Raw genomic sequence first — 24169 nt, forward strand, 5'->3', positions numbered from 1 at the left:
CTTGATTGAGTTGAACTCTCGGACTTGTATTGAGTTTGTCTATACCGATTACCTAAGAAAAAGTTGGTGGTGTATTTTGGTACCCCCGCATTTTCAAACTACACTTTACAATTGAACTTAAGCATATTATGTTGACACAAATAACATAAATGATTGATATATTTGCTGCTGTTATTGTTTGACAGATTCAAAGTAATGAAACGTCGCTTTTTCTTCGAGGTGGAAGACTACTACAACAATATGCCGTGAATAACTGGATGAAGAGATTGATTCATTTAGACTTAGATGGTTATGGGATCATAAAGAAGAGATAAGAGTTGATGTGCATGAAGGTATACGAGATGCACGAATGGCGGGAGAAACCAGTGCAAGTAAGTTAATAGATAATCACTTCCCTTTCTGGGAAGTTGGCTGCAAACAACTAACTGAATCTCTCATAAAAGATTCACTATTTGATATCTTGCATTATCTGGTTTTGTTTTTCATATAACCTTAAGCTGAGTTTTGTTGTACCATTTTCTACCGAGTGGTAGCTGTAGTTGTATGTCATCGATCCCAATAATGACCTGAAATTATCATTACAGAAGTATTATCAATTAACAACAAGTGACTAAGAAAATGTGATTATAATCCGTGATTGCTTTTACGACAAACAATTAAAGTAAATTATTTCCATGAAATATGAAATCTGTTTTGTTTTTTCATGACAGAGAATCTTGGTCAAAGGAAAGTGCTTCCTTCCTCATACATTGGCAGCCCCCATGACATGTATCAGTGGTATCAGGATGCAGTGGCACTGGTGCAAAAGTATGGGAAGCCTGATTTGTTCATTACAATGACTTGCAACCCACTTTGGGATGAAATCGTGTCCAACCTATAACCGGGTCAATGTGGAGCGGATATACCTGATCTGACCACAAGGGTGTTCCGTGCAAAGCTTGAAGAGCTGAAGGTAGATTTTTTTACCAAGTCAATATTTGGCAGAATAGCTGCCGATGTGCATGTTGTTGAGTTTCAAAAAAGGGGTCTGCCTCATGTTCATATGTTAATTATATTGGGCGACAAAGATAAATTACAAGGTCCCCATGATTATGACAATATAGTGAGAGCAGAAATACCTGACCCTGGTGAAGAGCCAGAACTACACGAATGTGTGAAAAAGTGGATGATTCACGATCCATGTGGTAGTAAGTGCATGAGAGATGGTAAATGTAAGAGAAACTTTTCCAAAGAGTTTTTTGAGTGTACTGTGCAAGGAAAATATGCATACCCTGTTTACACGAGACGTAATGATGGATGACGCATACGCAAAAGTGAAAGTTTTAAAGTAGATAATAGGATGGTTGTGCCTTATAACCCTTGGTTATTATAGAAGTATGATTGTCATATAAATGTAGAAATTTGTAGCAGTGTGGAGGGTGTTAAATATCTTTACAAGTATGTGTATAAGGGTCCGGATTATATATCTTTTGGAGTGCAGCCAGAAGACATGACGAGATAACAAGGTATATTAATGCAAGATGGGTTTGTTCTCAAGAGGAAATGTGGAAGATCTTTAACTTTCATATTTATAAGGTTTATCCTTCGGTAGTGAGATTACAGATACATCTTCCCAACCAACAGAGCGTCAGGTACTATGATTACCACACGCTGGATGAAATTTTATCTGTTGAAAGGAATTTGAGAACAACTTAGACAAAGTTCTTTGTGAAAAATGCTCACGATCCTAGAGCGAGAGAGTTGTTATACCGTGAATTTCCAGAATGCTACTGTTGGGATACAAAAACCAAAGAGTGGAGAAGAAAATAAAGTACACAAAAGGCGATAGGGAGGGTTTATATAGTACCTTCATGCGCAGGAGAGGTGTGGTTCTTAAGGCACATGTGTTTGGCACATGCCGTCAAGTTATGCCCTAATACTAGTAAGAGCCTATATTTTCCTTTCTACTTATCGAATTGAATATGTTAACACTTTTGCCTCTCTGAGGTTGGTCTTCACTTCTATAGCGTAGATCCTATATATTTGGATTCTTAATACTAATTTGTAGTGTAGATCACTAATCCACACCCGTTAGATTAAATATATTTATGATGTTCTTATAAAATATGTGATTTGTTTAGTATTTTTAATAGTCCGCTATATAATAAACTTATTTCCTCATCATTTTTTTCCATAAAAAATTTAGGGCTTGAGATTGAGATGCAAATTTAGTCTTTTATTTTTTCTTTTCATTTTTCTTTATTGGCCATTGTATTCAAGTCATGTTTGTTAGTTTTTTTCCTTCCCAGTTTAAAGTTTTAGTTATAAAATAAATCTATTCGATTATTCGCATCCAATCTGTCCATCCATGTACCCATTTGCTGCAAATCCGCTAGATGATGGATTGGGTGTCGATGCCAAATTTGAAACCCGTAATAAATTGGATTTGATGCGGATGAGGTGAAAACTGTTCCATAACGGCCTATGCTCACCCCTAGCTTTGAGTATGCCTCAAAAGTCAAAACCTTCGACATCTTTGTAAAGTTTGTATAAGGGTGAGCATGGGCCGGTATGGACTGGTTTTATCCTTATCCTTATCCAATCTAATTCATTACAGATTTTAAATCTGGCATCCGTATACAACTCATCATCCAACGGATTTTCACCCAATGGATATACGGATGAACAGATTGAATGTGGATAATCCAATGAATTTATTTTATGATTAAAGTTTATGATGAAGAAATAAATGTAACAAGTTTATGGATAGTTTTAGAAATAAGACTATAATATTATTTAAGGATTGAAATTGGACTTAAGTGAAATGCTTTAAAGTTACTCGAAATTTGAAGAGGAAGAAAACTAAACCTGGCCGTCTTGAAATAAGATGTTTTTGATGTACGTTGGGATCAAGTATGTCCACATATACATATATTATTCTTGTATCTTGTAAGATCATCAGAGTATAACATGAAAGGATACCTAATTTTTCAAAAAAAATGTACAAACGGGTCCGGATGTCGATCGGATTTTCGATGTCGCACCCGAACCAATCCATAATCCGTTGGATTTCAAAAATCCCATCTGTTTGTGAGTAAACGGCTCACAGGTTTTCTGGTAAAAATTGGTGGAGAAGGCAAGTGCTTGAAGTTGCGAATCGTCTGAACCTTCAAACAAATGTACTGCACGGGAGTACTTTGAGTTCGAGAGACTAATCTGTAGGACCCCGGCCTAAACCAAGATAATGGTCGTTCTAGGTTCAATTCGGTCACAAGAGGAGGAGAAGGGTCGGTCTATAAGGAGGGAAGCTGAGATTGCATGGAGATCAATGGAGATTGATCCGTAGGTGATGTGATGTGTTGAACTATTGTGAAGATGATTCTCTGTGTAGACAAGAGAAATCTTCTGAAGGTGTTTGATAACTTGATTATTCGTAGGTTTGCTTACGAATCTTCTTAGTCTAGTCAAAATATAGGTTTCAGATGCTATTTATTGCAGCACACCAATCTCCTGTAAGTGGTGACAGTTGAAGGTAGTTGAAAGATGGGGAAGTGGGAGATCATGTCGAAACCACTTCCACGTTACATGGATGACTTGGTCGATCAACCGTCCACTTCCTATTTTACCTTTTAACTACCACGACTTACCACAACTTTCATCGTGGATGTACCTTACATCGCACGCGTTGTAGGCCACCAGACCAAAACCCTAGTGATATCCCCCTATGTGACATGAATTGATGTCTCATGTGTGAGTGATCACAATCTTTGACCTAATACGATGAGTCTCATGAACTGAACCGACGAAGTTCAATGTTATGATGGATGAAGCATGGAATGTTGAAACAACAACATGCTCTGCAGACCATGAATGTTGAATTACCATGATGTATCATTATTCTAGTTGAAGCAGTAATGATAGTGGAACAACTTAGTGATGGTTTTATGAGATTGCTGGATCGATCATAAACCATTATGTTGGTGCACTGAGCACTTGTGAAAATAATCATTGCTGATTGATCATAGAAGATCTTTCTCAATCATGTGTCATGAGTCAGTAGAATGACGAGGAGAAATAATATTAAAATAATGGTGATAGACGAACCAAATGTTGGTTGATGAACCAATAAAATACTGATAGCTGAATCAATATTGGTGGTCTTGAACCTTGTTAACCTTGACGCACTGCTAGTTGAAGCAATTAGGGTATTGCTAGACGGAGCATTGATATTTAGAGCAAGTATTGCTAGTCAGAGCAAATACTGATAGATCCATGAATTATTGGTAGCAAGACCAAATAAAATATTAATTAAAAATATTAACCGAATTTTTTTAATTAATTGATTGAAATAGTGATTGCTGGATCAATATTAAAATATCGATGTTTGAACATGTTCAGAATTATGCTAGACATAGCATTCAATTCAAAACCCTAATTATGATCAATGGATGATCAACTGAGAATCAACCAATGGACGAAAGAGGGACCGCCTCTATGAGTGATGGACCAACCATGTAGTATCTGGATGTTAGATCGAGCATTTACCAAACTCATTTACAGAGCAGTTGGTGAAAGGATGATTAATCAGTGTTTTAATATAAGTAAAATAACGCTCTTTTGAGCATTAGGTTGTAAAACCTAATTATGGAAGCATGAAAAACCGACCAAGGGGTGTAAAATCCGCCCTAGGTGGCTGTGGGACCAACTGATGGTCGATGGATCATCATCCAAGTTGGTTGGAGAGAGTTTGAGTCAAATATGGACTCTGATCAATCAATTAGGTTATTAATCAATGATAATGGTGGGATCGACCCTTGGAAAGAAAAATTTCGACCATGACTGGTCATGGTGATGTGTATATATTGCCATGTCATTCGTGGACCAATTCTGAGAATTTTGGTATTTTCTGATTATGAAGAATTTGATTTTTACTGAAACTACTAATAGTGGTGGAAGGACCACTATTAAAAATATTCAAATAATATTATTATAATATTTTTCATGATGGTGGAAAGACAAGTCATAATGCTTGCGGGACCACTTGCTTTGTTAACCACATGGTTATGGAAGTTTCATGAGTTTTGATCGAAAGAGGAGTCCTTAAAAGAGGAAGCACTAAGAAATAATAATAAAATAAGAAATTTAATAATAAAATATTAGGGGAAAAGGGACCGACCAAACCGGCAGCATGCCTAGCTGGCCGGCTGGTGGGCCCACCCGTACGCTTTCCTTTATTTTATTATATTATTATTATTTATCTCTCATCTTTTTCCTTTTTTGATCAGGTTTACATTCCTAGTTCTTTCATGGATGCTCCTTTGAGCATTATTACTAAATACACTTGTGCCTCTTGCTCGGGGCTTATTCGGGGTGCCCCAAATGCCCGAAAGGTTAAGGGAATATTAGGGTTTAATTAGTGCGTAATTTCTAGGAATTCAATCCATTGAATATTGTGACTAGATTTAATTAATTCGTTGCTCTATACTAGCATGCAATACGTCTAGGAGCATTTAGATATGATGTAATCAACATCATATATTATTCTGGGTCAATTCAGACACCAGAGATGAATTCCGAATTCAAAAGAAATGCTGAGCCGCTCAGCATAAGTTCTGGGTAGATTCAGACACCAGAGATGAATTCTCAACAAATGTGCTGAACCACTTAGCTTTAATCATGAAATATATGGAACATTAAAAGTCTTGCCTCAGAAACCCTAATATCTTCGTCATATATTATTACTGTCATGATATTACAGAACTGCAGTTCACTCCTTGTGAAGATATAAATTTATTATGATTCCGATATTGATCAGAGATACATAATTTCTGATGTGATTTACGAATATGACCTCCGTCAAAAATCCACCATCAACATTAAGTCCCCTGCTTAGTGTGGGACAGTCATGTTCCGCAGTATGCACATAGATGGCGATATTTACTGACATAAGCAAAATGAATAAATAGGCTCATTTGTCAGATATTAACAGGGATTTCGATCTAATAATGCTCCAATCATGTCGAATGATCCGCCGACATTGTAGCACTTGCAGAATGACCGAGCATCGTCTGGAGAGCATAAATTTAATGAAGCACCCTGAATTAGATGATGGTAGGACCATGTTGGCCCGTGTATAGCACATACGTCGCTTGAAGGAGGAGATCCTAGTCCGACCAAGCTGTTGGTCCTCAGAGCACAAATCGTGTATCACCAACTGCGATGGAATTGCTTTGTCTGTTGTTGTTGTTGCTCTAACTCCCCAAATGGCTAATGGATAACCAAAATAAGCTTTCATCTTATGTCATCTTCATAACAACATAAACTTGTCATGTGATGATTGCATGGATGAGAATCCATGTGAATGAATGAGTAATTTCTTCATGATTCGTCATCAGGAAATTCCAAAAATTAGGGTCTTCTTAAAAACGCCGTAGAATCTTCATACGATGTCCATTTTTGATGATCTACCCCAACTGTCTCACGTCCAGAAAACTTCCTATCAGGATCAAAGAAGCTTTTAAAGTTTTGAGCTCGTTTAGGGGCTCAAATTGATGAATCAGCAAATTTCCAGGAACTTTTCAGCAGCGATGATGTTCAATGCTTGGTTCGGGCCTCTTAGCTCGTTCATCCAGTTGATGTGAATTTTTAACATGTTATAGAGGACATACATACAAAGAGAAAGAACTATGACTTATGTCTTGATTCCTCACTAATTTCTCCCAGTTCGTCGTTTTCTACATGGCAGTGTAAAACGGCTTCAGATGGACTCATTGCGGAACTTCTTCTTTGGTCTCTGGAGAATTTGATTGTCGCCTTGGATGCTTGATATAGGATTCTCATGTCATTGATTCACTTGTGCTTTGGAGTCCTTAATTGATATATGAGCTTGGTGCTTGCAGTACCACCTTTGTTTCTGTCAGTCGTAGAAACATCACTTCTGAAACCCTGGTCCGGGACTATAACTGAGGTTGCTCTCAAGAGGGGATGATGTAATGACCATGGTTATGTGTTCTGTTTGTAGCATGCATTTGATGATGAAAGATTAACACAGGTGAGACGGGTACCAATCACGGGTCTTGGACTGTGAAACTGATCATCATGATCAGTGGACCAACAGTCCCCAATATTTTGTTAAATCTCCTTTTCGTTTCCCTTCTTCTGGCAAGGCCCGGATAGAGGTCCTAGGTAGAAAAACTTGGTATAAAGACCTAGGTGGACGAAGTAGGAGGTACCTTAATGAAGGACTTGGTGGAAAGACCTGGTAGACATCGATCGACTGTGAAGGTTATGAATCCCGTCTAGAAATTGTTGCTTGCATGTTACCTTCTCTAGAAGCTGTAGAAACTTCATACGATGTCGGAATCCGGTTCTTGACCCAAACCTTTGAAGTAAGAGACTGAGATATCATATGAGAAAAGAAATACTCAATTTGGAGTTGTCTAGGTCATCTAACGAAGCCTACACATTTGTAATTTGTAAAATCCCGTACACATTTTTTGATTTCGTAGACCTGACTATAGAGGTCATATCTTTCAGCTTGAATGTCCGATTGATGCATCGTTTTGGTATGTTGTTGAAGAGACATAGACGAACATCTTTCGTCAAGGAAGCATTGTCCCATTCCTCACCCATTTATACGTTTTTATAAGCCTATGGCCTGAAGTGTATTGCATCTCATCTGTTGAGGTTGTAAGAACATCTTGCAGGAGACTTTGCCTTGTGCCGTTCCACCATGGAAGTTTGAGGTAAGTTGATATATTTCCATGCACATATGTATTGATATGAATCCCATGTGTTAGTGTTAGAGCAGTGCTCGGTCGAACTCGCAAGCGTTGTTATCTCAAGCTTGTTTGTCAAGTTTAGTTGCCAAAACTATAAGTCTTGATTTCTAGTCTACTTATAGCTAAGTCTCTGACTAGGATAGAAAGTGTAGTTGAGATCTAAACTCCACGACGTTCATCATGCAAAGACGAATAACTACTCAAGGAACTGGTGGAACTTCATCGACTAAAAGGTATGTGGAGACTTGAACTTATCTATCACTCAAAAATCTATCTACTTTATCTCCTATCTTGAGACAAAAGTTGTATTGCTATGTAGACTTCAATTATACACATTTGTTATTTCGAGCCGAGTTTATCTCGCTTATCTATTTCTCGAAATATGTGTTGGTAAGCTTTCGCTTTGGCCAAGTTCATCTTTACAAGTGACGAAAGTCATGTTGATTATTTCAATATCTTGAAAATTGCTTTAATGAAAAAATAGTGTGTGAATAACCTCTATTTAACATCCTCTAAGAATGTTTCAATGATTGAAATGAGAGTTTAGAATATATAACCTTGAATGGATATAAACAATGTATGTGAACTCATACTTGTGTAAGTCCAAAATCCTTGAACAAAAGTATGCGTACTTTACTGTTCAGGATGTCCGAAAGCTAAGTCCGCGTACCCGTACGCGTGCTGCCGGAAGTTCACATCCCGTGAATTTCTGCTAGAGTTTGTGAACTGAAAACAAACTCAATCCGGGTACTTAAGTATGAGTACCGGTATGCGTACTTAAGTGGGTTATTTTCTGAAAACGGTTTTGTTTATGGGTAAAAACTGTTTCTGCTGGTTTTGGTAAATTTGGGTGTGTGGATGAGAAACAAATCTAAACCTAAAACAGATGCACTGCACGAGAGTACTTTAGATTTGAGAGATCAATCTGTACGATCCTGGCCTAAACCAAGAAATGGTCGTTCCAGTCTTTTTTCGGTCACAAAGTGAAGGAGAAGGGTTGGTCTTAGGGAGGGAAGCGAAGAAGGTGTTGAGACCAGAATGGTTAATTCTGAAGGTGTGGTTATTTTATGACTTATATCAGAATTTGGAACTGGCTTGCGGAATGAAAGCTATCAGTTCTTTGGTATTTTTCTGGATACTGTGTTGTTGTTCTCACCAAAACTTGTTGTTTTGTCGAAAAATAGGTAAAACCTATTTATACAAGTCATATTGAACGCACCCTGATCTCGTAAAAAGTAGGAGTGATTGAGTGATGCAGAAGTGGAGTTATGTGTAACTGTTAGAAACCACGTTCCCACTATGGAGGAAACTGGTTAGTTTACACCCACTACTTCTTGCTGCCACTAACTGCCCTGCTTTCTGACACTTTCTTATAATGGGCGTGTTGCACGCCGCACGCTGTAAACCGCCAGACCAATACCCTGATGAGCATCCCCCAGTTTGTGACATGTTTGATGTCTCGAGTGTTTTCATGGAAAACATGTAGCAGGTTGCTATGTGTGGCAAGTCAAAGTCAGGAGACTTGCCACAGGAGAATAACACGTGATGCTATTTTGCTTGTCTTAGTTGGTCGCCCAAAACTTGCCACAGGCCTGTCAATTCTGTGGCGAATTTGGACTGCTGAGATCGTAACTCATGAGAAAGGGTGGCCATTGATTATGGCCACATTCTGTTGGCACCTGACGGTAGCACAGTGGCACTATTGGCACATGCCAATGGTGTAGTGGCATATAGCGGCATGCCAGTAGCATAGTGGCGCCTGGCGTAGCCATGGCTGCTATTTTGGCATATTGGTGTTAGATCCAAATATGGCTCTGACAATATTGGCCCTGTTGCTATATTAAATTTAAGGCCTTAGGAGAATTACTTGACTTAGTTGGCGTGGAAACTTTAGCTAAATTAGGGTTTGGCATATCGAAACCCTAATTAGCGCGTGCGGCATGGTCGCGGCACGGTGGCGCTTTATGCAATTGGTGCCATGGCCACATTAAAGGAATTATGGAAGGCCATAATATGAGAGTAACCACTGGCGCAAGGGTGGCCACGGGTGATTATAGAACGGCGTTGTTTTTAGGGTTTGGCGGGTCCCACATGGCTCGTGGCATGTTGTAGGGCCAAAGTGGCGTAATTGGCCACGACTGGAAATTAGGGTTTCGACTAATGCCACTAAGGCAGAGCCGTGTTTGGAATACCCTAATTGGAATATGTCATGGCGTTTGGCCACGAACAAGAAGTGAGTTAGCACGTCGACGCGCTATTTATGGCATGTTGACACGATCGACATGCTATTGCGGCAAAGTGGCACGTTTGGCATGCTACTGCGACAAAGTGGCACGTTTGGCATGCCAATTAGCGTATTGGCGCGGCGTGGCATGTTCAGCATATCACTAGCATGCCAGAGCGGAATGGCACGTTTGGCATGCCAATTAGCATGTTGGCGCGGCTTTTGGAAAGCCAATTTGGCATTGTGACCATCTGGCGCAACTTTGTCTCTTTTGATACTGTGGCAGGTTTAGAGCGACTTGATTGGTCGATTAAAAAGAGGGGCCGGCCAAGCATGGGTGTGGCCACACTTCTAGTGTGCGTGTGGCGGATTAAATGCGACCTGATTGGTCGATGGGAAATAGGGCCGGCAAGTATGGGCCCAACCACAACTCATGTGCATGTGGCGGGTTTAAGGCGACCTGATTGGTCGACGGGAAATAGGGGCAGGTTCGAGCAGCATGGGGATTGGAGTGTGGCCATTTGCAAGTGGCGCCGGCTGGCCTATGGCATGGCCACACCTCCCTTTGTTGTTGCTCTTATTCCGCGGCTCCTTTTATTCCTTGTTTTCTGATTGTGGGTAAGATTTTGCACCTAATCCATGACAGATCAATTGCCTAGTTCACTTAGGCTTAATTTCGACAGGCGAGGTCTAATATACTGCGCATGGCGCAAAACCCTAATTTTGCAAATTAGTTGGGGTAATATCTGAATCTTGTGAATTATCACAAAATTGATTGAATTCTATGTGTTGACACAAAGTTCTTTAAGTTTATTGCCAGAGAGCAGTATGCTTTCCGATTGAATACTTTTATGCAAGGACCTTAATCTTGATACTTGGAAATTCGTGCTACTCTGCTGTGAATGAACACAAATTGTCATGCCATATCAATATTAAGGGTCCAACCGGGGAACATAGCACATAAAGCATTCAAAGAAACTTATATTAACTGAATAATACAGGCAAGGTGCCAAAATATACGGAATATCTAGGATTGTTGCTACATGTACCATTCTGGATAAATTTCATGTGAATATATTGAGTTGCTCAATAAATGCGCCAGTGGAGAGGTTGAACACTCGTCACTTTAAATGGGCCTGTATCTTTGCAGAGTGACAACATATTAAATGTGATTACAAATTTAACCCTCACCTAAAAGACACCATCAACAGGTTTATTCATGAACTAAGACATATATAAACTAAGGAATGCGTATTCGCAAACCGTGGCTATAGTGTTCATGAATCGATTCGAGTGAATCAAAATTGTTTTTGTTTCGATTGTGTCCTATATACTTCTATGAGATCTAAGCAATTGAACAACTCTATAACAAGTTCTTATGAGTCATTTGAACTAGTTATGTTGAAGATGAATAAGGTTGATATGAAAGTGCTCATATGGCTAACCATTGGTTAACTAATGTTGAACCAACTAGGTGTACACGTTTAGTTACGGTTACACAAACCTAAATGAATGTGCATTTCATTTGTGTATAACAAGCTAAGATTCGATCTAATGGTTGAAAGATATTAGCTTGAATCTAATCAGGTTTTCATCTAACGGTGAATATTGAATGTTTTGTTACCAAGGTATCATTGATTTCAAACCATGATAAGACTATATAAAGGAGAACTCTAGCAACTGGGAAAACTAATCCCCACACCTCCTGTGTCATACTAGTTTTGTATGATCTAGAGTCGATTCTCCTTTAACCTTAGGTTTCTATCGAGACCCTGTAGGTTAACGACTTGAAGACTTCATTGGGATTTTGAAGCCAGACCCAACCATTCTCTCTGTAGTTGCGTGTTCCGATCTTGCTGTTTCTAACGTATTGAGTACAATTGTAAAATTGGCTCGAGATTAATTTCTCCGATAGGCAAGATAGAAAATTAGTCACAAACATCTTCGTCTCATCGTTTGTAATTCCACAATATCTTGTTTCGCTAGTTGATTAAGATTATTGTGAGGTGATTGATATTTTTAGGCTGTTCTTCGGGAATATAAGTCTGATATACCAATTGGTTCCTGTTCACCTTGATTTATCAAAAGACGGAACAAAACTCGTAGGTATTTCTATGGGAGACAGGTTTATCTATTCCTGTAGACTTTTCTGTGTGGTACAAATTTATTTATTACAGTTTTCGACTTTGGGTCGTAGCAACTCTTAGTTGTGTGTGAGATCAGCTAAGGGAATCAAGTACGTAGTATCCTGCTGGGATCAGAGATGTAAGGAGTGCAACTGTACCTTGGATCCGTGTGAGATTGATTTGGGTTCAACTACAGTCCAGACCGAAGTTAGTTTGTAGTAGGCTAGTGTCTGTAGCGGATAAATACAATGTATATTCAATCTGGACTAGGTCCCGGGGGTTTTCTGCATTTGCAGTTTCCTCGTTAACAAAACTTCTTGTGTCTGTGTTATTTCTTTTCCACATTATATTTTGTTATATAATTGAACTATCACAGGTAGTGCATTGAATCCATCAATTGGTAAATCCCACCTTTGGTTGTTGATTGAGATTGATTGATCCTTGAACATTGGTCTTTGGTACCGTTAAAATTAATTTCTCTTGTATTCAATTAGACTCGCAGATTGCTATTTGCTTGAGTAAGTATTGAATTGAGAAATTGAGATATAACTCCTTGATATACTTTTCTTAAGATTGAGTCTGACTGTCTAGTTGATTCTATTGAAAGTATATTGGAGTTAGTCCATCCAGATTGCTAAGCGAAATATTGGGTGAGGTTGTTAGACCCCCACTTTTTCAATTGGTATCAGAGCAGGTAAACACGTTTAAGACCTCATAAGTCTGTGTTTGTAGCGATCTGACTCTATGGACATAAATTTTATCTCCATAAACGTACCACCAGTCTTCGATGGCTCACACTACTTGTGATGGAAAATCGCTATGCGTGCTTTTCTGCAAGCTCGTGATTTTCAAATATGGGTACGTGTTTTTAATGGCTATGATCCTCCGGTTAATACAGAAGGCGATGTATCTACACCTAAGGATATTGGTAGATATAGTCCAGAAGAAATTCTTGCTGCAAAGAAAAATTATGATGGCTTAAATGTTATCATTCATGCCATTGTCCCAGATCTTCAGCATCATGTGACTACTTGCACGAAGTCCAAAGAAGCCTGGTATATCTTAGAAACCATATTCGAAGGGAATACATGTGAAAAGGAAGCTAGGCTACAAAACCTAAATTCTGATTAGGAAAATCTTTGTATGGCAGATGAAGAACCATTTGATGAGTTTAATCACAAAGTGTCTGAAATTGTTAATGCATCCTTTGCATTGAGTAAGACTATTCCTGAAAAGGACATTGTGATGAAGATTCTCAGATCTCTGCCATCCAGATACGATTCTAATAAGCATGCCATCGTTGAAGGAAATAATCTCGCAACGCTTTCCAGAAATACTCTGGTTGGGAAGTTAAATATCTTTGATCATGAGCATACATCCAAATTTGGGAAGGATGTTGCTTTCAAAGCACAAAAGAACACTAAATTACTTGATAAAAGTAAAAGTGTTTGCATCTCTGAAGATGATCTTTCTGAGGCTTATTCATCAGATGAAGATCTTGACAAGTCAGTCTCGTTGATCACAAGACAGTTTAGGGATCTTCTTTTGAAGAGAAGTAAACGGTTCTCCAGAGATAAAACCAGGTCGTCAGATAGACCCCATAATCGTGTTCCTCCTAAAAACAGGGATAACGATGAAACTGATGACGAGGATATGCCTCAGTGCTTTAAGTGTAAAGGTTTTGGTCATTTTGCAAATGAGTGTCCAAATCGAAAGAAATACACTGGGAACAAAGGTCTTGCTGCAAATCTTGATGAAATGTCTGACAACTATGATTCTAATGAAGAAGAAAAGTTAAGTGTTGTACTTCTTTGTGAAAATATTGATTTTGATAATTGTAGCAATACATACATCAATCTCGATAGTCTTTCAGGAAAAATCTCAACCAATCTGGAAGAAAAAAATGACCTTTCTGTTGGAAACTCTTTGTCAAACTTTTCAGGTTCTATTATGTGTCTAGAAGCATGCACATCTCAGATGCCTGAATCATATTCCAGGTTGACATGCTCTTATTGTTCACTCAAAGGCCATGAACTATCAAAGTGTTTCAAGTATAAACACAAATTGAGGCATGTCAACAAACTTCAACAAAGAGCGAATCGATTAGCAAACAAGCTTAAACTTGTTCAAAAGACCGCAGAGGTATGTAAGATTTTATCTTCGTCAAAGAAGTTAGTTTCCAAGGATAAGACAAGACCATTGGAAAGAAAGTTATGGTCTAAAAACTATGAGAAACAGGGTTCTATGAATTCTGATCGAAAAGGATGTGATGGATAGATTATTGTTCATCCCAACACAACTTAAATTGTGTTGGTTAGTGCATCTTGTCTCATGTGCCTAATTAAAAGAGACAAGATTGTGCACATCTCAGGCTTTAATAAAAGAAAAGTCTTTAGTTGTCTTGATTTTCTTTTATTAAGATTTTTCTCTGAGAGCATTGTAATGTCTGGAATTCGTGCCGCTTTTCATATCTAATTGATATTGGAAAAGTATTCTCTGTTCCTTAATAAAAGAGGGTTAAAATAGACAATTATGCCTTTTATAGGGTTGAGAGTTGTGTATACACGAACCTATGCGTTTAAAGGTTTCATAACCCTACATACCTTTTTCCTTCTCTGAAACTCTTTTTGTCTTAAGACTACTTGTTGAGTTTAAATTGTGAATTCCTCTCACAAACCCGTACTCATATGGACACTCCAAGCATCATGTCTTCTGATGGAAAAGATGTCAATATGATTGTTAATCCATCAATCATGAAGGAAAAAGAAAAATATCCGATACCTCCAACTTTGAAAAGAAAAAGAAGGAATGTGAGGAAGCCAAGAGCCGTTCCTTCAAATTCTCATAAGTTTTCTGATGTCCTTGAAGAGTTGAAGGAAACAAGGAAGGAGATTCAACAAATAAAGGCTTTTGTTATGAGAACTCTTGAAATTCAGAAGGCCTGGTTCGACATCATCAGCCTATAAGGTTTGTTGGAATTGACTCCTATCTTCACGAACCATATGTTCCAATGGTTGTTGATGACAAGGAGTTCGGAGACGATAAAGAATTTTTCAGAGGTCTCAATGTCCAGAAAACTTCTTATGAGAATTTATTATTATTTTTAAGAAGGATAACTAGGGTTTGGAATAACCATTATTGTACAGAATACAATTCGTAAGAGTCTTAACCAATCGATAACTGCACAAACTAAGAAATGATGATTGACAATATCGTACAATTTTGTTACCATGCTACTCTTTTTATTTACGAAAGGTAGGGTATTTCCGGCAAGTGAAATCCCATTGACCCCTATGGGAATTTTCCATTTTTTGCAGTCTGAGTGGTTTCCACCTATAAGCATATGATGAGTAAAACTGATTCTTCCTAAAGCTATCAAAATGAAGTTGTAATGAAAAATTTGAAAACTTTATAGATGAATTTGTTGTTGACCTCCCACCTATAAGCATAACTTGATAATGGAGTTTTCTTGAATGTGAACTAGCCATTGTAGTCAAAGGTATATATAGATCTTGACCTGTTTGTGTTTATATGCAGCAAATTCATAAGGATATCAAGTCGGAAGAGGGAGAGGTCGTCTACCTCGAAATGTTGTAGAAAGATCTTCATTCTTGAATTGTGCGAGAGGGACCGCCTACAAAGTTGGATTTCAGAAGTTCCATTTGCCTCCATCATGGACATGTCCAAAGTGCCAAGCGATATTTTTATCGTGAACCGAAAGGATTTGGTTGTTCAAATGGGAAAGTTGTTTTACCGTTTGTTTCCCCACCGATTGAACATTTGGAGTTGTATGATGATCAAACTGAAATAGGAGTACACTTTCCGAGGTACATACGACGCTACAATCGATGTTTTTCATTAACATCAATTGGGGTGAATTATGATAGAGAAATGGCTGATAATAGAGAAGGTGTATATACATTTCGTGTTCAAGGTGATATCTACCATATGATAGGAAGGCTTCTACCTTCTATGGTTGAAAGTGAAATAGATCCTCCAAGAACAGTTCGTCCAAGATATATAAGAATGTATATTTATGATACATATCACGATATTGATTGGAAAATGAAAGAAGGTGGTGACGATCTAGATAGATAGGTGATGGAGAATTTGATGATAATTTTGGATACACATAATAGGTTCGTGCATGTAATCAGACCACTTGCACAACGAGAAGACATCCAAAAATATAGGTTGGTGATTAAAGAACAACCTGGGACCGAGAAGCAGTACACTCTTCCAACTGCTTCACAAGTCGCCGCAATTTTAGTTGAAGGAAATCGGTCTGGCAAACCTGAAGAGCAAGATATTGTAGTCCGAATAATGGAAGGAAAACTGTTATTTATCGAAGAACAAGAGGGTTATTATGATCCTCTTCAATATCCACTTTTGCTACCATATGAGAGTTATGGATGGGATCAAAATAATATGGATGAGAACGACAGACAATTTACATGCCTCGAGTACTACTCCTACATGCTACAGGTATATATGATATAAATGTTTAATAACTATGTTAGAGAATTATTCGGTCGAACTCACACATGTTTTTATCTCAAGCTTTTTGTCAACTCTAGTTGCCAAAAGTATATTTTGATCTCTAGTCTGTAATTAGTTAAGTCTTGGATAGAAATGTAGTTGAGAAATAATGGATGACGGCAGTCATTATTGCGTTCTACTGTTCGAAGGAGAAAATCAACCGAAGCTTTGGAGAACTTTATCAACAAAAGGTAAGAGAAGACTGAGCCACCTATTCTCAAGTTATATTTACTTTTCTATCATTGAGACGATGTTGCATAACTTATTAGACTATCATGCATATTCAAGAATTTTGAGTCAAGTTTATCTTGATAATTAGTTCTCGAAATATAATGACTAAGCTTAATGAACATTTGTTCATACTTGATGAATTTCTGTTAAAGACAATTTATTGTTCGTAATCAAAATCATGATTCAAGTTTTATCATTCAAAAATAGCATGGAACAATGATATGTGTCATTGATGTTATTCAGGAATGTTTCGAATCGATTTAGAGATAAATATAAAACTACTATAGATTCAGATACAAGACGGTGTTATCAGTCGTACAAACTGGAAAATTGTTATAAGTATGAAGCCATAATATATGTACTCGTACACGTAGCGGAGTAGCTACATATCGACTCACAGATTATGGTACGCATATCCTTATGCACATCATGTAAAAATCTGTTCTACTCGTGAACCGGATCGGTACGCATATTCGTATGAAAACTGTAAAGGAACTGTGGTCACGGAACCGGGTGAGTATCCATACCGGCACACATACCAAAATAGTTATGTGTTCCGGAATTCGGTTGTGTATCCAAACCAGTACACGTACCAAAATAGTTATGTGGACTCCGGAACAAGTCATTGTCTTAAGGTATCCATACCGGTATGCATACCTAAATAGTTCTGTTAACTCCGGAACTTGGTTTGGCTTATTAGCTTAAAAACCAGCATACGTACTATGACTGACCTGACTCACGAACGACTATGGTATTTGTGTTTTGTACACCTACTAACCATGTTGATTATTTTCAAGTGCGATTAAATTTTTTCTATGAGATAATTAGCATTTGATTAATTCTCTAAAAACACTAGACTTATTTGATCACGTGATTGTGACTCAAGGTTAATGTTTTAAGTGTTCATGAAAATGAATATTAAGCTTTTAAGTTCAAATCGACTATTTTAGGCTAGCCACCTTGAACATAGTCTTTATACACGGTTCGGTTACGGTTACACCTAACCAGAGTGCATATCTTATTTATGTAAATCAAATTCAATGACTCATCTAACAGTGGATATTGATTGCTTGGTTTCAAAGTTATCTTAGCTTAAACCTAAAGCAACCTATGGTTTAAATGTCTATAAAATGGGAACTTAAAGCAACTTGGATCTTTGTATCCCAACACTACTTTTTGGTATGTCCTAGTTGTAACTAGAGTCGTCCTCATCCTAACCATTTTAGGGTTTAACGACTACAAAGATTTCATAGGGATTTGTGAAGCCAGGTCCAGTTATCTTTTCTTGATAACTCGGGTATCCTGATCTTGATCGATTGTTGAGCTGCTCACTCGATCAAGATAGAAAAAATCATCAAAGTTCTCTTCATCTCAAACTTTGTTGATTCCACACATTTTATATATGTGAGATGAATAATAATCTAGGCTGCATTTCAGGTTGCATAAGTCCGGATTTTGAGGTTAGCTAGACTTTGTCTATTGCTATCGATTTTCATCACCTTTGATCAAAAAATTTGATTGTAAAAGGAAATCACATTGTTAGAGCGGTGCTCAGTCGAATCCGCAAGCGTTGCTATCTCAAGCTTGTTTGTCAAGTTTAGTTGATCAAAACTATATACATGATTTCTACTATACTTATAGCTATGTATCGGTTTAAGATAAAAGTGTGTAGTTGAGCTTTAGACTTCACGGCGTTCACCAATTGAATAAGAAGATCTACTGAAGAGCTTGGAGGAACTTCATCAACAAAAGGTATGTGGAGATTAAAACTTATCTATCACTTAGAAGTCTATTCTATTTTATCTTCTTATGAGACTAAGTCGTATATCTATACAGACTTTTACATTATACACATTTGTTATTTCGAGCCGAGTTTATCTCATTTATATATTTCTCTAAATACGTGTTGGAATCTTTTAGCTTTAGCTAAGTTCATCGTATTCTTGACGAGTTTAGTTGGAAACAATTTATTTGTTGGAAACTAAATATTAAGTCAAAGATGATCATGTGAAAATTACCTTGAACATCTTACATGATTTTTGTGAGACAATAATTTGATCTCAACTTGGGAATTTCGTATTGATCGATTAATCACTTGAACATTACTTGAAGCTAGTAGTATGTGTAAGATTACGATTGTTGTCTTCCAAGGATGTTTCAATGATTAAATAAGTGTTTTAGAATGACTACTATGTCTGGATATAATACAGAATGTATACCTTGTATACTAACTGCGTAAGTCTAGTTCAGTCCAGAACTATTATTTGTGAACCTTGTTTGTGAACTGGTTCACCAGTAAAGGTCTGGAGCTGTTGTTCGCGTACCTTATTTGTGAACTGACTAGACAAGGCCATGTCCGAAACTCTTGTTCGCGTACTTAGTTTGTGAACAGAGTGGTCAAGTTCTAAAATCGACAAGTATGGATTTTTATACTCATAAACTCAGGTTCGTTTGCGAACTCAGTTTGCGAACTAAAGTCCCTGGAACTTAAATGTATTAAGGAATGTAAACTAGTTTTTCAAACCGTGGTATTATGTTAATGAATTGGTACTTGTATAAGTACTTTGTACAATTACAAACCAAATCGATTTTGTTTCAAATGGTTTATAGATATATGTATAACAAACCAAACTATCGTGTGTCTTAGTTGCAAACCAGGGTCGATTCTCCCTAATTTTCCAAAAAAATTATTAGGTTAACGACTTAAAGACTTCATTTGGGATTCGTGAAGCTAGATCCAATTATTTTCTCGGTAGTTGTGTATTCTGATCTTATTTGTTCTATCATATTGAGTTTTATCTTCTCTAAGATTTACTCGAGATTCATCTCCGATAGGTAAGATATAAAAAGTAATCATAATAGTTCTTCGTCTCATACTCTTGTGATTCCGCAATAACTTTTTATGTTAATCAGTTAGGTTATTGTCAGGTGACTAATATTTCTAGGCTGCTTCGGGAGTATAAGACCGGATTATTAATTGATTTTTGTTCACCTTGATTTTTGCATCAAAAGACGGAATAAAAAGAATAAAAGATAAACATATCTGCGAGAGACAGAGTTGTTTATAAGTTTTCGACTTTGGGTCGTAGCAACTATTAGTTGTGGGTGAGATCAACTAAGGGAATCAAGTGCGCAGAATCTGCCGTGGTACTAGAGGCGTAAGGAACGCGACAGTACCTTAATCGGTGTGAGACTTGGTTAGGGCTCAACTATATTCTAGTCTGAAGTTAACTTGTAGTAGGCTAGAGTCTGTAGCGGCTTAATACAGTGTGGTGTTCAAATTTGGACTAGGTCTCGGGGTTTTTCTGTATTTGCGTTTCCTCGTTAACAAAATTTCTGGTGTCTGTGTTATTTCTTATCCGCATTATATTTATTTATATAATTGAAATATCACAGGTTGTGCGTAGTTCAATCACAGTTGTTAAATCCGACCTTGTTTGTTGGATAGAACTTGATTAACGCTTGGGCATTGGTCTTTGGTACCGTCCAAGTTATTCTTACTTCCATCAGGCTCACGGATTATGTTCGATTTGCTAATTGTATCAAAAAAAAGATAAATCTCTTTGATATCTTTGTTGATTGAGTCTCACTTTTAAGTTGGTGCTCTCGGAATTATATTGGAGTTTAGTCTATACAGATTGTCGAACAAAATATTGGGTGTGGTTGTTATACCCCCGCGTTTTCAATTGGTATCAGAGTAGGCAAACACGCTAAGACCTCATAAGTCTGTGATTGTAGCTATCTGATTATGTGGACAGAAGTTTATCTCTGTTAGAGCATATCTCGATTGAACCCACCAAGCGTTGGTATGTCAAGTTTTGTTGTCATATTTTAGTGAATCAAAACTCATTTAAAGAGTCGCTTGATTATATGCTAGAGTCAACTTCATATAGGTTAGCTAACTAGGATATGAGACTTACAAGTATTACGTGAAGACTTGAAGAATGTGAAGAAGTAAAGAGCTACATCGACGACATCATCCTTCCTCTTGAGGTTAGTAATATTTGACTTGAACTGTTTCATTCCTAACGTATTTTTCAAGTCGTGCATATTGAAAACATAACTGCGAAGCTGTGAATGATTATACTCTAGTTAGACATAGTATTAAGGAATTATAATACGAAGTATGAAAAGGCGAGGGTACCCAAATATATCTCAAGCTAAAACTTTTCTTACCTATAAGTCCTTTCTCCGAAAGTGATTGTCTATGGACTGAGTCGAGACAATGCAACTAATCAGTTCACACTTCTTGTGATCGTCTATGGATACGAGATTGATAAAATACAACAACGAAGTATGTTTACTTGATAAAAGGTTCGGACTTAACCAAATACAATAGGATTGTTATCAAGTAAATAGGAATTAACGTTTGTGTAACTTACTTTAAATTATAATAACAACAATTATAATTGCGGAAAGTAAAAGTAAATGATACGGCAAGATTTTGTTAACGAGGAAACCGCAAATGCAGAAAAACCCCGGGACCTTGTCCAGAATTGAATACTCTCAGGATTAAGCCGCTACACAAAATTAAACCTAACTTCGTGTAGTTGAGACCAAGCAACTAAACCTATAGTTCACCTAGTTCCTTCTGTATTCCCACGCCTCCAACTTATGAATAAGTCACGTACTTGGAACAATTCCTTTGGTTCGTATTCCAAACAGTAAAGGAACAATAAATCTGTTTGGTATCAACTCTCTTCAACCAAGTGATGTGAGTTCGACAAAGGATCTTCTGTTTATCTCAATAAACTCCTTCGTCGGGTTCTTAGATCTATCTTATTCTCAACTACCGAAGTAATTGTTAAGATTTTGCAATCAATACTTTTAATCACAAAGAATTGTATTGATGCCGATCTACACAACTAATCAATCCAATCTACCACAAGGATAAACTGATTATAGTTGGATCCTCTTATACCGAAACAAGTATTATTCACACCAAAGATTATGTACCCCAAATCCAAAATCTTTAATATATTATTTGTCTTCAAATCTTCTTAGATCTTCAATAAACACCTACACAACAAAAACTTGAATCTCTTGTGATCAATCACGCACAAAACGGAGTCTGTTAACAATGGATTATCACAAGATCTTCTTTAGAACTAACAACAGTATAAAGATCCATGTCGAAACTTCGATCTAGTTTGAGTGAATCTTATATCAGAAGAGAAGATTCTCAAGCATAAACAAACAACGTGCAATCAAAGTTCAACCATCGTTAGTCAATCAAATCAATCGAAAACATAAACCGCAATCATCTAGTTTCCCACCAACGGTACTCGTAGATCTTCTCAATCCCAAAGAAGACTTTAAACTGAGTAGTCGTAAGAGATTTCGCCTAATTAGGTTACTCTCCTCTACGAATAGGAGGCTACACCAGTAACAACACAACCGAGGAAGTTTGTTGTCACGAAGGATTAGTTTGCTAGAAATGAAAACTTCAAGTATTTATAGACAAGGAAGTTTGGACACCAAGGAATTTCCATAACCGAAAATATTCTCAAATATATTCAATATATTCCAAATTCGGTTTCCATAATTCTTGGAAATGCTCTGTCCAAAATAATGACCGAAAATCTCTTTGGAAAATCTCAACTAGTAAATGCACATTACTAATTCTCGTTTTCCTAAAATAAAATTAAAAACCTTAAATAAAAGATTCTTAACTTATTTATGTTTCCATCCTGGGATTTTATTCCTATAGCTATTAAGGAATAACTTTGAACAATGAAAGATAAACATTACTGCGTGTTCCAAGTATGCCGACATCCTTACTTTGTAAGTACTCTTTCATACTTACAACCTTGAAACCGATTTGCCACACTTCCAAACAAGTTTAGAATTGGTTCATCTGACTTTCAAGAACTATGCGATTGATCAAAAAACACTCAATCACAAATCATGGGTTTAACGGTTCTACCAAAACAAGTTTCAGTTCTACCTCCATGTGAGTATTGTGCATAGTCACACTAGCTTTTCAAAATTCGGTTGACTAGGTACTAGGATCGGTTCCCCACATATATATGATATATAACATAGGATCGGTTCCCCTTTGCCTAAAAACGTGTTGCACCATAGGGTTGGTTCCCCTTTCTGCTACAAACTTGTTGCACCTCATACAAGGATCAATTCCCCTTTGTGATGTGTTGCACCTCTTCATAGGATCGGTTCCCCTTTACCCAGATTCGGTCAAACAAATCACAAACTCGATCATACCATCTTAGGTGATTACTTAAGATCGGTTTCACTAATAAAAGTCATACCAATACATAAGTCAGGACTTTGTGAATAGTTTTACCAAGAACACAAACAAGTCGTGAGCGGTTATACTAAATCACACATATTGGATGTTCACAATATATGCAATGAATAACAATCCCAATAACGCCTGACGATTTCCTTTTCGATTCATAAACAAGTTTATGAACTTACTTCCTTAAAACATATGTAGAACATTGTTTCCTAGGATGAAATCCTCACCTCATACCCATACATAATCACAATAGCATTTAAACGATTATGTCGATGTATTATCTACTAAGTTTAATGGTTAAGCAATAAACTTCATATTGTATTCCTTAATACTATGTCTATCTAGAGTCTTCATGCTTCGCAATTTCGTTTTCAATATGCACGACTTGAAAGATATCTTAGGGAATGAAACAGTTCAAGTAAAATATCACTAACCTCAAGTGGAAGGATGATGTTGTCGTTGTAGCTTCTTACTTCTTCACTTCTTCAAGTCTTCGCAATAATTGTAATGTCTCATATCCTAATACTTTCAAGCTAACATATACGAAGTTGACTCTAGTATATAATCAAGCGACTCTTAAAATGAGTTTTGATTCACTAAAATATGACAACCAAACTTGACATACCAACGCTTGGTGGGTTCAACCGAGCTATGCTCTAACAATCTCCCCCTTTGTCAATTTTAGTGACAAAACTCTTATAATCATATAGATATACAAATTACTAGAATTCACTACACATACGCTTGATTCCCGAATTCAACAACACAATAACCTGCATTCATTCAATCCTTAAATTCCATTGTTGACATTATAATAACAAAGCTAATACTCCCCCTAAAGGTGAGATAGGTAGATTTCATCTATCCGCACGTCTTTGTTATACCAATTAATATGATATGCTAATCCCTCTTAGTGTATGCTTTCACTCTTTCGTTACATAAACATTTAAGCACAATTGTTCTTTTCCTTAGTGATACCAATCAATATAAAATCAATACCAGTATCACTTGTTTACTCCATATATTTCTC

The sequence above is a fragment of the Papaver somniferum genome, chromosome 10, assembly GCF_003573695.1.
Source record: "Papaver somniferum cultivar HN1 chromosome 10, ASM357369v1, whole genome shotgun sequence".
Taxonomy (NCBI): Eukaryota; Viridiplantae; Streptophyta; class Magnoliopsida; order Ranunculales; family Papaveraceae; genus Papaver; species Papaver somniferum.